The 18232-nt window shown below is 33.2% G+C and overlaps 1 long non-coding RNA gene across 1 annotated transcript; it reads left to right on the forward strand.

Annotated features, from left to right (window-relative positions):
* The first annotated feature begins 1913 nt into the window (after positions 1–1913).
* On the forward strand, positions 1914–17981 carry LOC110678696. The gene is made up of 2 exons (XR_002501861.1): positions 1914–2056; positions 17784–17981. It is a non-coding gene; the product is annotated as an uncharacterized LOC110678696 (long non-coding RNA).
* The last annotated feature ends 251 nt before the right edge of the window (positions 17982–18232 follow it).

Consider the following 18232-nt stretch of genomic DNA (forward strand, 5'->3'; position numbering starts at 1 on the left):
CCTGGGCAGTGCGTCAAGAAAGCCCGAACAGTTTTTTTTATTCTTTTTGGGTCGCGCGCTTATTTTTTTTTCCTGAGTGCTTTTTTATAGCCGAGCAAACGAGTGAAGCCGAAAGTGGATTGTGGCTGCTCAGTCAAGGATAACGGATCAATTGGTGAGCTCGTTTCATGCTACTATTTCTAATCTATAAAATATGTATGACTGCACATTCAATCGTTACAATGGTGGGATGTAAATATGATTTTTCAACAAACTATGGATGGTTCGTCACTGTGAGTGTCGACACAAACTCTGATTCATGATTTATTTATGTTTAACATTTTTTTTTTCAGAACACCTCTTATATACCTTTATTTTTGTAATTAAAAAAACCTTGAATGGTTCGACACTACAAGTGTAGACTTGCGAAAGGTTCACTTTATTCAACAAACTTTGGATGGTTCGCCACTGTAAGTGTCGGCATAAGAATAAGAGTGTTCTATGATGTCCCAACCAATCGAGTTTTTTGTTTCTTTTCAAATGAGTAAAATATAATAACACATGCTTTCGTCCTGACAGCTGTAGGAATGTTACATTTAGGTATTTGTTCAACAAACTTTAAATGGTTCGTCACCTCAAGTTTCGGCATAATTTTCCTCTACATAGAAATTGTTCATATCAAATGAAAATATTATATTTACGTATAAGCATGTATATATCTCACAAATCATTGTTTATCATGGTCTAATCGCTTATCAAAGTGAATCCTATGACCCAACGATCCTCCCCATTAACAAACATCCCTCCCAGTAACCTTTGTGGAGATGCAGAGGCAAACACGGTCTCCAAAAAGCAAAGGTTACACACTAACATTCCTTCCCCCAATCCCACCTGACTGCAAGGACGTGGCCGGCGCCGTTTTTGACCCTGTATAAATAGAGGCACTGAATTATGCACACTGAAGAAGATTATGGCCAATCTCAGCCGAACTTCTAGTTGATTCTTTGTGCATTTTCACTGACTTCGGTCAATCACGGAATAGCAACCATTGATATGTGTAGTCAGTCTAAGCTAAGCTAAGCTAAGCTGAGTAAATTTAGTGCACCGGTGGATAAGTCCCTATAAAGCGACCCAAGTCAAACGTCAGATCACTAGATCCCTTTTTGTAAAAGTGGGCTAATTTTTGGTGATATTAGCGTTCGTAAAAGCGGGATACTTCATCCAATAAGCTTATCTGATTGAAACTTAGACATCTGGTGGTTAGTATGAGAAAAAAAGTGTTCAAATCCGCAAAAGAAAATGTACTGTGAGTTGATATGATCTCAGATTGATTTCAAGCTTATAACTACAGTCAATTTTCCATAAATTAATGATTATCGTAAATATCTAAGGGATGATTCAAATATTACGTAACGAAGAAATTTGCCAATTTAAACCCCCTTCCTCCCTAAAGTAACAGGTTTTATATGGAAAATTTCAATTTATTGTATGGACCGAAACACTACAAAATATCCCTTACCTCCCCTTGTTGTGTTACGTAATATTTGAACGATCCCTAACAAATTTGTCTTGCTTTGAATTGACAAGTGTTCAAAAAATAATTTCGTAAACAAAGGAACGGTTACTATAAGCACCTTCAGCATGCGGACCACATCACACCACTATTCAAAACTCGCTCGTGAGCCATACAAAATCTTCCCGATGACCATACAAATCCTTTTAGAGAATCGCTATTTGGTGATCACTCGTTTATAATGATGTTACAAATGCCAAACAAAAAATGTAAAACTATTTTTATGTCCATCAAGCATAATTCTAGTTTACGCCCTATTTTGAGCACACTCCTTGATTTCATTGAGTTTGACAGTACCACGGACCAAAATTTTTCGGTACATTGACGTTGTACTGCAGCTGTCATGATGCTCCCGGGTTGGTGGCATCATATAGACCCAATACATCATGTTGTATGGATGAAGGAACTCCCGCACCCACTAATACAGGACATGTAATCACGGCAATGTGTTTCAAATGCCAGAAAGCGCTATTTAGCATCGGAACGGCGACTACGGTGAAACGGGTAAGTATGAACGCAATGACACACAAACTGCTCTTAAACTCTGAAATATACTCCTTCGTGTTAATAAAATGGGTTAGATGTTTGGACAACTTTGCCACGTCGCTGGGTTGACCCATTTTTTAACACGAAGCTGTAAACAAATTTCTTCTCAAATTTTTGCATTTTTTTTTTGAATTATTCTCTAAGTTAATTTGATATTTGAACATTTTGAAATACCTCCAGGAACTTTTTCGGGCATCCCTCCGACAAAAATTCTAGAGATTTCCGGCAAATTCATAACCAACTTCCTCCAGAAGTTCTTAATGGAAGTTCAACAAAAATTCTCCAAAATTTTCTTTACGAAATCCAACGCAACTACCTTCAGTAATTTCCACCATTTTCTCCAATAGATAATCTAGCAGATCTTTTAAAAAGTAGAATAGAAAATCTTCCAATAAAATCCTCACAGTTTTATTTTAGAGTTTTGGATGAAATTTTTTCAAGAAATTTTCCAATTCCATTCCATTTTTCATATCGATTTTCGCGTTATTATTCCAGCAATTTTTCTGTATAAATTAATCTACCTGGAATCGCTATAGAATTAAGGTGTGGATGCAACGTACTCAAACCTCATATTTTCAAGAGAACGAAACAGCCACCAGCATGTGCCTACAGCTGGTTGCGTTATGGTTCTCTAGATTTGTGCTCTTGGAAATTTAGTTTGGCTTCAATGCATCGTCACCTTAATCTATGAGGAACTTTTTCAGCAATACTTCGATAAAATTAACACTTCAGTCGTCGCGCTGTTGTATTTTGTACAACACTGGTGAAAAAACCTCGCTTTTCATTCACAAAGGAAGCGTTGTGCTTCTGACGGTGGCCAACCACGCGACGACTGGAAGGTTAACCAGGTATACTTCACAAAGCTCCTCCGAAAAATTTCTTCCACGAATTACTTCAGCTTATCAACAACAAAAAACGAGTAATTGTTCAAGTAAATTTATTCTCGATAAGTCCAAAATATTCCTTGATGATTTTCAAACAAAAAATATCTGCTAAGATTTCCTCACGATTTGAGGATTTTTTCAGTGATACTTACAGTTGCTTATTAGAAATTTCTATGGAAGTTTAACCACCCATTGAATTTGTTTTGAAAATATCTTACGGGTTATTTCAGGAATGTCTCCATTATTTAAAACGAATTATTCAAATTACCCGGAAACGGAGACGTTCCTAGATAAATTATTTGAGAGCTTTCTCGGAAAACCTATCAAAGATTTTTTTCCCAGACATTTTTCCTTTATCAAATATTATTCGGTTTGTCCCGGGAATTGCTCCAATTTTTTTTCCAGGAATTATATTAAGAACTCTTTAAGCAATTTCTTGATAATTTCAATAAGAGATTCCTCACAAAGTTTTCTCAGATTTTTAAAGGAATTTCTCTGATTTTTTTCCACGAATTACTTCTGCTTATCCAAACAATTTACTAGTATTTTTTCAAGTAAAACCTTCATGAATTCATCAAAATTTCATTCGCTATTTCACACCAGCAAATATTACAGCAATTATTACGATAATTCCAATACAAATTCCTGTAGGGGCTCCGTTCGATGGTTTTCAAGGATTTTTTTTTAAAGATTGTCTTTCCGAGGACAGGGCTGGTAGATTTATTTTTCTTGAGACTGGGTCTCTATTTTAATGCAAGTCTTCAAAAAGTCTCTTTTTTAACCACAAATTTATCTAAATCCACTATTTTCCATCTTCATGCAAAAAATAATTATGACTCGGAATACAGAAGGTTCCATTCACCGCTCATTAAATAAATTATTTTGAAAAAAACCTGAACAAATTTTTGCAATAAAAGTTATTAGCATGTATACCAAAAATAATTGTATCAGAGTGAAATTCATATGGTTTTATACTATACTGCCGTTCTACACATAATCGTCCCATGTTCCAAAATATGCAATCGAGAAAAACACGTTTAAAGATTTTAACACATTTAGGCCTCGTATTGACCAGGTGTGTGGTGAATTAAATTAAAATCTTTACAACAGTATAAAGAATAGCGTGATCATTAGAGTCAAGAGTTTTTATTATGGGAATAAAGTAAATTTAGCTACGAAATTCAAAGTGGGACTGTTATGCCTAGAAATACGGTTTTTTTGGTGAATTTCTACGCATAACATTCCCACTGATATTAGTGACCAATTATGTGCTAGGCGTAATGCTGTAGATGACCGTTCTTACGGTATAGATTGTACCGAGTGTAGCGGACGTATATCCTCAAGACTATCTTAAGGCACCTAATGACGGCTCAAGTGACATGTGCCAAACGGAGCCACGTGTGGGGAAGTGAAGAAATACGATTTTATAGTTTGGGATGAAAAGCATAGTTTTCTGTATGTGTGATAATGAGACAATGTATGAGTTAGTGAAAGAAAGAGTGGATGAGTAAGTTAGAGAGTTTATAAGATGTTATAAATTAATATATCGACTCTGCAGGCTGCAGGCTTGACAGAAACTCATCTGCGAATTCAAGGTTATTTTGCGGAGTAAATATTTAACTCAAAATTCACGACACAAATCTTCACATGATTTGACATTTCTTTGGACTTGGTTTGCAAAATCATGATTTTTGATACATCGCAAATAAAGCTTCAGAACCATCAACATATTTGCCACTTGCATCGAAGAACCAATTACCCAGAATAACCCAGTATGTGGCCAGGTCACCCAAAACCTCTTGAACTATTCTTCTTTTGACATGACTTTGACTTCTTCTTGACTTCATCAAGTTTGATGTGTCGGAAGATAGGTCTCAGAATCGCCAATATAATAACCACCTCTTCTGGAGAACAGGGTACCCTAAACAACCTGGCATGTTATCAAGTTATCCAAAAATCTTTGAATTACCCTTATTTAGCCTTGATTTGGGAATTTATGTAGTTTGATGTTGCCAGCTAGGTTTCAGAACCGATGGTTTAGAGGTCATTTCCCCCAGGGAACCGGGAATTCGGAACAATCCGACATGTGGTCAAGTTATTCAAATACATTTGAACCACCTTTAGACATGATTTGCAAATTCATGAAAATTGATATGTCGCAAGCCAGGTTTCAGATTCGCCAATAAAATATGGCCACTTCCACCAATGAACCGGTATTCGGAACAACCCAGCATGTGGCCAAGTCATCCAAAAACATTTGAACTATTTTTATTTAGACTTGGTTCGCTAAATCATGAAGTTGATTTGTCGCAAGCCATGGACTCGAAAATAAAAAATAAAACAGGTTGTGTTCCACATGGGATGTAAAGCCAACGTAAGAAGGTGTTCAAAACGATTTTCCTAAACACCAGCTAATTCAAAATTGCCTACTGACTATTTTGTTCGAGATCAGCGTAGCGAATTGTATAGTGTGACAGTTATGCGTAGAAATACAGTAGTGGGACAGTTATGCGTAGAAATTCAACAATGGGACAAATTGACTTGGCTTGCTTTTCATTGAGTTTCCGAACAAAGTAAATTTATGGTGTATGTTTTCTAAAACTATACGTAAAAATAAACTGTTTAATGACAAAAAGTCAAAATGCACAAAAAGTAACATGGGACAATTATGCGTATAACGGCAGTATATGTTATTTATAAAAAATAATTTTCGATTCAAGACGGTAAACATGGATTTATTAATGATTTTTTTAGATCGAAAAATGCTTTTTTGCTGCCACTATTCGATATGTTGTCGATATGTTTTATAATACAAAAATGATAACCAGCTAATGAAAATAAATTAATTTCAACTAGGTTAAGATGAGCAATTTATGGCACCCTAAATCTGTGTTATTGGCGTACATGTTCTTCGTTACCATTACACAATTTTCACATTTTTACTTATTTCCTACAAAAACAATTGTTTTACCTTGAGTCTAGCGCAAAAAGTTGTGAAATTATTGAGAGATTTATAATTTAACATGTTGAAATACTGTTAAATTAGCGCACAATGGTCGGTAAAAGATAAAGTTTATCCAAAACAAATTTAATCGAAGAAATATGTAATCTAAATATGTTTTAGGTATTTTTATTGTTTCAGAAAGGATTATAGGATTACGTAACATTTTTAAATAATTTTATCTAAAACGCGTTTTTATTGAAAACTAGTGGTCCCGTCAAACTTCGTCTTGCCATCAAGTAGGCTGCTGAGAAACGTCATGGAACGCCCCATACAAAACTGGCAGCTCCGTTCAAGTCCCGTTTTTGCTAACTTTCCCGGTGAACACCCTGAGTTTCTTATACACACAAACACGTCGGAACACTTCAGGATCATATCTTAATGAAAAATTTCAAAATCCGATAGCCCATTCTCAAGCCATTTCGTGACATACAAACACCATTCCATTTTTATTTATATAGATGCAATAAAATTTGGGTACAAGTACAAATTTTGTTTGTATTTCATCGAATTTGATATAAATGTTTTTTTTGTGATATATTTAAAAATGTTTAAAAATGTTTGATCTGCACTATTCCAAATGGTGGTGACATGACGCGACAAGAGCTGTTTTTCATGTTTAAAATCATCAGAATTACTCAAGTGTAAAATTGAATATCTCTAAAATTTGAATCAAACGTTTTTTTCCCCATCCTCATGCTTGATGAAAGTGTTGAACTATAAGTTCTCGGTTAGTGCATAACATAAGGGAAATAATTGATTTCTAAAAAATATATTTTGTACTCTATTTTATGATTAAATTTTTATTTTTTTCAACTTCAGTCAATTTAACGGCATAAAATTCAAGGGAACTTAAATTTTAGTCCAATTTAATTGAAGGATCATGATAATATGTTACACTAGGCATATTTTGAAATAATGAAAAAATTATATCTCAAAATCATTTTTGGTAGTTTTCGTCGCCTCTTTATATGGAGCCCAAACATTGTGGAGCGGTGAATGGTAGCTTTATTTGAACCTAACCAGAGATTTTCCAGAAAATTTTCCAAAATGCTGTTCCATGATTTGCTTCAGAGATTATTACAATAGTTACTCTAGCAGATCTTGCAAATATTACTACAAAAGTACTTCAAACAAACCCACAAGGATTTATTTCACAGTTTTTAAATAAATTCGTGAATGGGTCTGATTTTCACACATTTTATTCTTGCACTTCAGAGCAGATTTTGAATTTTGAGCGACTTTGTTGTACGAAATTTGTACTAGGTCAAAAATTACATGCATAAAAAATCTGAAAAAAAATTATCATTTCCGATACGTTTGATGATCAGACTGTCATTTACTTTAATGGAAATTTTGATCCTAAGTATATAAAATTTGAATACAAACTAAAATTCCGATATCAGCTACGGTAAATTTATGAAAGGGTCAAAACCACGTCCTTACACATACGTTAAAACATGTAAAAAAAACTAAAATTTGTGTTGCCCATAAAAAATTATGGATTTTTGACATCAATTAATCTGAAATTAATCATTTTTATTTATGTTGAAAATACCTGAAAACCTATGATTTCTCAAAATTACCTTATATGGAGATACATTTTTTTTAGAATTTTAGCATTTTGTCAAATGTTTTCTAGCTAAGCCAAACATCATTTCAAACAAAAATTCTTGTGGAACTTCTTAGATACAATGTAAATCAACTCACCATTTTATTTTATCAAACCAAATTTTTACAGGCAGCATTGAAAATTCCCCAAGGAAAAATACAAAAATATAAACATAGGTATTTATTTGTTTGAAAAAAAAAAAATACTTTGATTCTCGTTATCAAAGTCGTGCCCATACTTTCTGGGACACCCTATACATAATTATACCGACTATATACACACATGTTTCTTAATATGCCTTCAGAAAATCCTACAGATTATTTTCCAGGGATTGAATTGATTATATTTTCAATAATTATCTTAGAAATTAATTAAAAAAAAAACCTCCGAGACTTCTCTCAAGATTTCGTCACAAATTTTTACAGAATATTTATCAGAGATTATCTTAAAAATGTCCTCGACTATTCCCTCGACACGTTCCTGGATAAATTATTAGAAAACATCCTTGGGAAATTCCTCAAAGAATTTCTGCCGCAATTTTTAGAGATATTGTAATAGGAATTTCTCGATTAATTTCAGAATGTATTCCTAGGAAAATTGTAGGTTGAAACCTTAAAAAAACACTAATCGACAATTCTGGGAGAAATCCTAGGAGTTCAGTAGAAGCATCTCTAGCAAATTATTGCTTGAGTTCTTAAAAATGTCTTGTTTTGGTTCCCATTTAGTTTCTGTTTTGTTCCTATTCAGTTTTTTTTTCGGTTTCTTTTATCAAGTATAAAGTCTCTAAAATTCCTATTTTTAAGGAGTCAGTTATTACTAGCTCTTAGAATATGGTCCAGGGATACATACGATTTATTTTTCAGTTATTATATTAGCAATTATTAGCAATTTATGTCGAAAATCCACCAACATTTTTAGAGTTTTCTCAGTGCTTCTTGCAAGAGTTCATTAGAAATTTCTACGGAAGCTACGTTATGGATTTCTATTTAATCTGTTTTAGAAACAACTTCGGATTGCTCCAATTATTACAAAAAAATATCCTGAAGACATCCTTGGATATGTTCCTTGAGAGCATTCATGGGAAACATATCAAAGAATTTCTTGTGGACTTTGAGAAATTCCTGGGTGAAATCTAAGAAAGGTTTTGGACAACAATTTTGGAGGAAACCCTGAGTAAACAGTTGTGGGATCTCTGAAATATTACTTCTTAAGTTTTTGAAAATGTGTCAAACGAAAACGATGGAAACACTTCTGGTATATTGAAGAATTTTAGGTGGAATGGGGGACATGATATTTTTAAAGAATTGATTTTGGTTTAAGCGATTTCATAAGATATAAAAAAACAATCACCTTTGGAAAAATTCATAAATAACTCTTCGAGACATTTAATAAAAAGTTTCAAAAAAAAACATGGAAAGAATCAATATTTTCCTCCAAGAGGAATTAAAAAAAAATCATAGAAGATTCTAGAAGAAATCTATTTAAAAAAATCGCATATCTTCAACAGACTAATTGATAGATTTCAAAAGGAACAACAAGTCTACATAAAAAAGACTCCTGGAGTCAATTGAGTTGTTTAGCAATAAAAAAGTTACAGTTTTTTTTTGTAGCATGTTTGAACGAGCATATTATTATTATTATTATTATTATCTTTACTATCGGGACTTTCAGCCGGGAAAGAGCATATTTTTTTATGAATACAGGTCGAACTCGATTATCCGGAGTATCGATTTTTTTTTTCACTCCGGATAATCGAGTCCTCCGGATAATCGAATCACTAAGAAAAAATTGAAATCTTTGACAAAAGAACTTAAATATTATCTTTTCTTTTTTGTTATTTTATTTGTATGATTAAAATTGGCGTAGCCAGAATTTTTCCCTAGGGACAGTAGGGGTCATTACAAGAAAAAATATGTTTGACCAGCATACACAAAAAAAACTTTTTCAAACCCCCCTTTCCTTAAATACGTTTTAAACTGCAAAACCATTCATATTGTATATTACAATACCAAATTATCTCAGATTTATGCATAAAAATTGAAAAACATGAACATCAAAAAACAAATTCCGGATAATCGAGTCTAAAATTACGGATAATCGAATCCCGGATAATCGAGTCCCCGGATAATCGAGTCTCCGGATAATCGAGTCCGACTTGTAATACAATTTTATTGCGCTTCAATATCTTAATTTTGGTATTTATTGTAACAATTGCAGCCTGTCCCAATTCACCAAGAGTCGATTCAAAAGTTTGTTTGTCTTATTATTTACAAACGTGTTTTAAAAATAATTTTATGGCAAGGACAATTTTGAAACTTCGGGTAACGGCTCAATTTTTAACGTGGGATTGAGATATATAAACAAATTGGAAAATAAAAAAGGATGGACTAGATAAATCTTAAAAGCTAAATGAATTCTATGAACAAATCCTGGGGAATCTCCTTCAGCAATTTTCTAAGGAACTTTTAGATACATTTCAGAAGGAAATCCTGCAGGAATTACAAGATAACTAGTAAAAAATTTATGGATAAAATCCAGGAAGAAATCATGTAAAATTAAAACAGAAACTCTCAGGGAAAACTTTAGAAAAAATTAAGATTTTTTCAATAGGGCCAGAACAAATCTCAATTTTTTGTTTTGTCACCTTCAATCCAAATGTACAAAAAAATAAAATTGAAATTTCGGTTGATTCGTCGTTTGTTTTATTTTCATATGCCACGAAACAATGTTTTTACAGATGTATCCGACAAATTAAAATGTTTTGATCAATAAAACAAGACAATTTTTAAATAAGATCCATCTATAGATTATTTTAAACCGTAATATTTGCCTATTATATTTGAGAAATATATTGATTATGTAATGCAGAGCACACATGATCTTATTACCTATAAAAACAAATTTATCAAAAATGATGAAAACAGTTTTAAAAGTAATGTTTTAGTTATTTAGAATTTCCAGAACATTAAGAAACTGTTTCACTTAGATGTAACTTGAAATTAAATGTAGATTGTTTTCATACGGTTTAAAATAAATATAACTTAAGTAAATGAAAAAAAAAAACAAATTTAGTACAATACCATTTAATTCCATTAGAATATGTATCCTTTTTCAGGCACGTATATTCCGACCTCAACTGTAAGGCCGTCTTCAGTGTCGTGTACTAGACTCGACTAGTCACTCGAAGATTTATTATTATCAAATATAACTTCCCGTTTAAAAGTCACTTATTATACTTACAGTTATATTTATGAACGCTTTAAATACATCCAGGGCAAGTAGAATTTACTTTTTTCTTAACTGCTGGATTAATTTGGGGAGATATTTAAGGTTTACAGAAATTTTGCGGCGATGGCAGCATACATGGAAATCAATGAAATATTCTATTTTGACAGGCTACATTGTCACAGTAAAATGAACGTAAACATTAGTTCAAAAAAAATCACAGCGGCAGTAACAAGCGGACTTAGGAGACTTCAAACTTATAATCCAATAATATTTCAAATTTCAAATTTGTTCCATCCTAGATCTTTTGGAATTCGCAAAGCAATTTCACGAGGAATAAAAGAAGCTTTATAAGGAAATCATAGAAAAAAAAAATCAAATTATACTTTCAATTTATGTAATTGTAAAAACGAATATCATAAGATAGAGTTCTCTGGAGGTGTTACGGGAAATATTGCCGTCGCTTTGAATACCCCTCTATCCAACATAAACGCGGCGCGCTAGATTCATCAGCTGTCATCACATCTGCGAATGACACTTGAAAGCGTGTGTCCTAAGGTTTAGATTTGATATAGGTTGATATCTCAGACATAGCAGAAGAGTACTCAAAGATTAATTTGGAATTTAGTTTGATTGAGCGTATAATTTCGTATTGAACTTATTGTAAGTAGAATTTTAAAAAATATAAAGTATCTGAACTTAACTCCGAATTTGATACAAATTTTATGAACCCGAGTACAGTGTTGTATGATTCAGCAAATATTGAAACCTGGTGATAACCTATAAAAGTATGTACCATCAGTGTACCAGTTTCCGCTCATGCCCCTTTTTCCGCTCACTAGTGTAAAAATTGATTTTTCGCGTCAAAAACCTACATTTTTTGCACGGATATATTCTGGCAATACTAACAACTTTGAAATGAAGTCGTCTGACATTATTTTCATTTGATAAACTAATTCTTTATATTGACAACACAGACCTCGTGAGCGGTTATTGGACCACTAGATATTTTTGTGTGTTCCAATAATCGCTCATGCAAAAAATTAAACAAAATTTTAAAGAAATGTCGAATTTTGTATACAACCTTCTTTATTGCAGTAGTAGCTATGGTTTGACCGTAAAAAATATCAGGATAAATAACGAAATTCGAAATAATGCATTTTTAGTAAGTTCGTCAAGAAATCAGTTTACCGTGAGCGGAAATAGGAACACTTAGATGCAGTAACAAATACTATTGAATATTTTTTATGGAAGTTTTACAAATTCTTCTTATTTTGCCGTTGATTACCTATACTTGGGACTACATTGTGACATAAAAATAGTATTGATCGATACGATAGTTATTTTATAATAAACATTTGAACACATAACTTCCCTTAAATGAGCGGAATCTGGTGCACTGATGGTACTTACTCTTCTGTGAAATTTGTAAAGTTAATAGGTTGAATTTCAGGGCAAAACCAAGTAGTGTGATTTCAAATTAGAATATTTGTTGGCCAACAAAGGGACTGCGGACGAAATATGTAAGTTTCCCCTAAAAAATGTAAACCCAAACCCTCAAAATTTAATAAAATGAATTTAGCTTTTAGCGCATTTATCACCAAACTATCCGGTGTAGCCGCTCAAAAGATCCCGAATACCCTAAACCAACAGATAGTTGGAGCAATTTTGTAAGGATTGCTTCTGATGAAATGCATGAGAAATTTTTTGAGCACTTCGTAAAAACTCCAAAATATATTCTGAAGGCACTAATTTAGAGATTCTAAAAGAAAATCTTGAAGGAGCTTCCTAAACATTTCCAGAGAGCATTCCTGAAGAGTTCACAGAAGGAAGACAGTTATTTTAAGCCAGAAAGTAACTCCTGGAGCAATTACGTGGGTATAGAAATGATATATACATTCAAAACCTTGTCGAAATTTCCAAATAAATCACTTTAGGAATTCAGTGAACGTATACTATTATTATTATTTATTTTTATTAAAATGGCTTCGCCCTCGAAGTAACCTTAAAAATATAGGAAGGAATTCTGGAATCAATTACATGACAAAATCTTCATAGAATATAAGAGTAAAAAATCATGGAGGAATTTAAGATATAAATTCATTAGACACTACTAGAGGAAGTTGTGTAGAAGAATTCCAACATTAAATTTCATAAGAAAAATCCACAACAGAACTTCTAGAACAATTCCACCAGAACACCATGAAGCATTTTCATAAATATAATTTATTGGTAAATTATTGGTAATGGAGGTCATAGAGGAATTGATGAAAAATTCCTGATTTAAACTTTGAAAAAGGTTTCTGATGGAATTGCAGGGAGAACTCAAAATCTCAAGAGCTCCCAACGAAAGACGCTCTGCAAAAAAATGAAGGAATTCCAAAAGACTATCCTGAAAAATTGTCAGGAATAATTTATTAAGTGTTTGTATAGCTCCTGTAAAAAAACGGAAGGCTGTCCCGAAAAAAAAACAGAACGAGTTCTTACAAAATTAAGGATTAATGTAAAAACTTTAGCAGTAGTTTCATAAGAAATTCCTTGGAGAAATTCGCGATATTACCAATATCAAATTTGTAAGAATAGATACAAAGTAATTCTTTAAATAATTTCAGAAGAAATTGAAGGAGGAGGGTTTTTTTAATTGATTTTATTAGCATCGTTTCAACCCTGCCCTTGGGTGACGGGATTGACGGTGATTAATCAAGTTGGCATTACATATTGTTGATATTGTGAAATTACTCTAATGTTTATTGATCGCGAAAATTAATCGTAATTATAACTTATAAAATGTAAGTTAATCTAGTAGTTTAAGTTATATAATGACATGTGTTGCAATGCTTAAATATATTTTACACTTGATTTATCACACCTTCAGCATGAGTTTAGTTACTGTCGCATGATCTAACACCAGATAACTACGCGTAATGCTGGAGGGACCGGCAGGGCCTACTACCAGTCTCTACTAACACTCAAATCACTAATAAGACTGGGAAACCAACGATCACCTTCATCAGCAGCACTATTTCTATTAGTAGTATTAGTTCAATATACACAAGTCGTTTTCAATAGTCCACGAGGCGCAAGAGTGGGTGCGGGTGGTCTCTGCGTCTCACACATTGAAAATAGACTTTTATATTAGGTTTACTAACAACGTAGTAATACTTACCTTGGTATAAGACCAATACTGTGGGTTGCCCTAATTCAGCGCATCGCCTAAATCCGATGCCCATACCGCGATTTGTTTTTTGTATATTCATAATTGCAATTAAAAACATCATAAACAATAATTTCCAATGTTTGAGAAATATTCCAAAATGTGCTGATTTACGGCATTTTACAATATTGCGTTATCTAGTAAGGTTGTAGCGGAATTAGAGAAGTATTACTGATATATGTATAATAATTAGAAAACTAATGGCGCTGTTGTTACTGAAATGTTTCAGTCTTTACTGTCTTTTATAAAATAATATACAGTGATACCTCCATGAGTCGATGTTCCATGACTCGATATCGACTCATGGAACCATACTAAAACAAATTTTCATGGTTACTATGATGGTCCCTAGAAGCAGCTTTCCAAAGGATTGCTGTTCCATGACTCGATATTTCCATGAGTCGATGGTCCCTTTAATATTGACTCATGGAGGTTTCACTGTAATATTTTTGAACAGCATGCTGTAATTTATAACTTATTTAATTCTCTAAACATTTTTGCACTACCTTGCATCCACACCAACACTGGCGACATTAGCGTTCTTTGGGTAGTATTTCTGTTATGTAGTAGTAACCTCTACCGTTTTTATTCTAACGATCATAACATAATTATCGTGAGCGTAGTAGTGGAAATAACATAGAAGTAGCTTTTGTATTTGTAGTTAAGGTACCATGATATTAGTTGAATCCTGTCCTTTGGTTCAGAATGGGGTACGGGCGCGTTCTGCCAACTCGGCAGAACAGAGGCAGATTTCTTGTGTGAACAAGTTACAACATGGACGTTCTAAAGTGCCAGAATGAAGTGTTGGGCTTGTGGGGAGCACTTGAAGATGGAGTGGAAGGTCATTACTTCGCGTTCGTGCTATACTTCTCCATATCTATAAAATTATATACAATAACCGACCCTTAGCTTAACTATTTAAATTATCAGTTGCAAATACAATAATCTTTTTGAGCTAACTAACATGTCGTCGCGTTAATTTTATCATAATGATCTTTTATCTACATTCGTCGAACCATTCTGAATGGCCGTTGTGAGAATATCATCAAGAACTTCTCACATGCAATAAAGCTGGATTGTCCTACATTGAAACATTAAGATTTTTGCTCTATCGGATAAATTTTATGTGGTTCATAATCAGTTTCAGGGATTGTTATCGTGGGAATCCAAAGAGCGAATTTTGTATGACTTCAGTGTAGGCCAATACTGCAATAAAGCATGTTACAATCACTAACATTTCTTCTCTCCCTATCCTTGTTTTCATATTTAACCCGCCACTACCACGAGCAACAATGCAATGTAAACAGCGTAATGGCCGAGGAAACGCGGATACGGAAACGATCGTCGGAACCAACGGACCAACGAAGGATTGCAGCAACCTCCAGCTAAATGCGAGAAGTATCCAATATAACAGTCTAATTTGGTTCAGACTTAAAAACTATTTACACCCTGACAGAACTGCCTATCTCAAAAATAGGTAGAAGGGCGGGACGATGGTGCGAGCCTACCCACTCTGTCATCAGTGGGCGTCGGGCGTGCTATCTGGTATAGCATGGCCAATGGGGCTCTGCCTGCACAAATCATGTTTTCTTTCTCTTTCACTTGTTTGTGAATTGCTAACAACAATGCCATAAAAGTAAATCCAATACAAGAATGCAGTGCAGATCATAACGCCTTTTTCGGTAAACGTATTTCCCAGCGTGGGGTTTATAGGGATGTTTGTGTAAACAACGCAGATTTGCCATGGCTAGGGGGTGCGTTGATATTAGCAGATTATTAGCAGATTAGCAGATTTTATTAGCATCATTTCAAACATTACATTTATATATAAGACATGGTGTTCAGTGTAAAATAATATTATCATCCCAATTTGGTAAAACTAAATTGAGCTATTTTGTTAACAACATATTACATTTCAATTGCAGTAGCGGATAGAGGAGTATCAGGAGTGTTATTATTTCGCTTATTTATAGGGGTATACAATTTTGAGTTACAATAACCTCAGTATCTGTATTTTTAAAGTCTATGGTAGGTAAATACAATTTTGGATTATTGTTGAAGTTTAGGTATATTTTCTGAGAATTCATAGATTTGCAAACAAGAGTTGAAGTTCCTGGAAAACACTTGGATGATCCTAGAATATTTGGAAATGTGTTAGTAAGGGCTGAACATTTCTAAAAACGTTTGAATTGTTGTTAAAAATTAAATTTGAATTTTCCGTAAAACGGGGTAGCTTTGATAGTTTTTTTTTTTTGGAAGAAAACTTGAATATTTAGGCATGCTGTTTTAAAGATTTTTAATTTTTATTTATAAAACTAGTACTGGCATCCTAACTATCAATTGCAGTTGATAGATTGCCGAAATATTTATACTGAATGGATATATAATTTTTAATATAATCGAAATTCTGTTTTCTGTTTGGAGTAACTTTGATAATGGAGCATAAATCAAACAAAATTGGATCAATAGGGTCCTAAAGCCCTGTCCCGATTTTAGTGCCAATCGCTCAAGTTTAGGCCAAAAATACATGTTTACTCAATTTTCTAATGTTTTCCGTTGGTTTAGGTCCAAAAAACATTTTCTTATGTTTTTTTAGATTTTGTCACACCCCTTGGCTTAAACTCAAATTTTGGGTGTATTTTGTTTTCCGTGTCCCTTCCGAAATGTCAGGTAGGAACAATCCCAGTGTTAAAACTAAAACCCCTGTGGTGTTTTTGTCGACTAAGCGAACGTCAAACATGATCTCAAGTGTCAAGGTTCATTTATAGACCCAATTTTTAAATTAAAGTTAAAATATGATATAGCCGTTATTTGAGCGGGAAAAAATGCTAAAGTAGTTGAAGTAACATGCTCTTTCGTGTTGTTAAATAAAAACAAGATTTTATTAAAAATTTTAGAACCCAATTACGAACATTTATAGGGCATTGTATACATCTATGCATTTGGGCTTCTTCACAAATTTCATAACGCTGAAGGGGGTGGGTGGGTATCCTCGCGATGTTACGGCTCATACAAAATTTGTAGAATATTCATACAAAAAGCCAAAGCGTTACGAAGGGGTGGGAGGGTGTCAAAAATGGTCATTTTCAGCGTTAAGAAATACATGAATGAGCCCTTTATCATTATATAGAAATTTCTGACTTAGATTACAAAAATGGTCACAGTTTGTAGAAAAGGCTCTCGCTGATAGACTTGAGACCATATTCCAGTACTGTTATAACTAGGCTGCCAAATATAAGTGACGAACTATTCAAAACTACATCAAATAGTGAACGTTTCGAAATTGCTAAAGTTGCAACAATATTTTAAATTCGTATATTAATTCTTAAATGTTCTTAATTCAAATGAAAATAGCTCTACCATGAAGTGTCACACTAATATATTTTACTTTTGCATTCGTTTTGCTTAACTGATTAACATATATTATCTTATTTCGTTTTGTATGTGGTTGGTCCCGCACTATCAAAGTTACCCGCATTATCAAAGTTACCCCGTTACGATTTAAAACACCAAGCAAATTTCCAAATTTGTAAGAGAATTATCAAAAACGAGCTTGTTGAAATCTTTGCATCTAAATGTTCCCCAAAAACAAAGAAAAAAGTAAGACATTGAGAAATTATATACCTGTAAAGTATTTGAATAGAACCCCTATTTAACATCAATACCTCCTTGAATATTTACTATAGATTTACCGACCTATTAATATAAAAGACTAACATATTCTTTTTTTAATTTATTTTTATTTTTAGATTTACACGAAGAACTCGAACGAGCTCTGCGGATCATTCCACTGTGCTGAAAGCATCTAAACAGTACTAGGAACGCCTTCATGCTATGTGAACTACAATGTGATTACTCGGGATTATCTCCTACGTTAGGCGACTCAGGAATTATATTTCATCATTTATAGCTGTTTGATGCAATAAAAATGTGATAAATAATTTGAATTTTATGTTTTTTTTTTGTTCGAACCAACCAACTTGTAACTATCAAATTCTTTTCACTGGTTGATTAAATTGCTTTTGTTTGTTTTATTTATTTTTTTCAATGACCAATAATTATTACCTTAGAGTAAGACCCGGTTTTACATCATGAGTAAAATTTAGGAGCGAAAAAACGAAAAAAGAGCAATTTAATCAACCATTGAACAGAATTTGTAATAGCTCTGTCCCTTTAGATCGCTTAGTCTACATAGTTT

This window comes from Aedes aegypti, chromosome 3, assembly GCF_002204515.2.
Source record: "Aedes aegypti strain LVP_AGWG chromosome 3, AaegL5.0 Primary Assembly, whole genome shotgun sequence".
NCBI classification, from domain to species: Eukaryota; Metazoa; Arthropoda; class Insecta; order Diptera; family Culicidae; genus Aedes; species Aedes aegypti.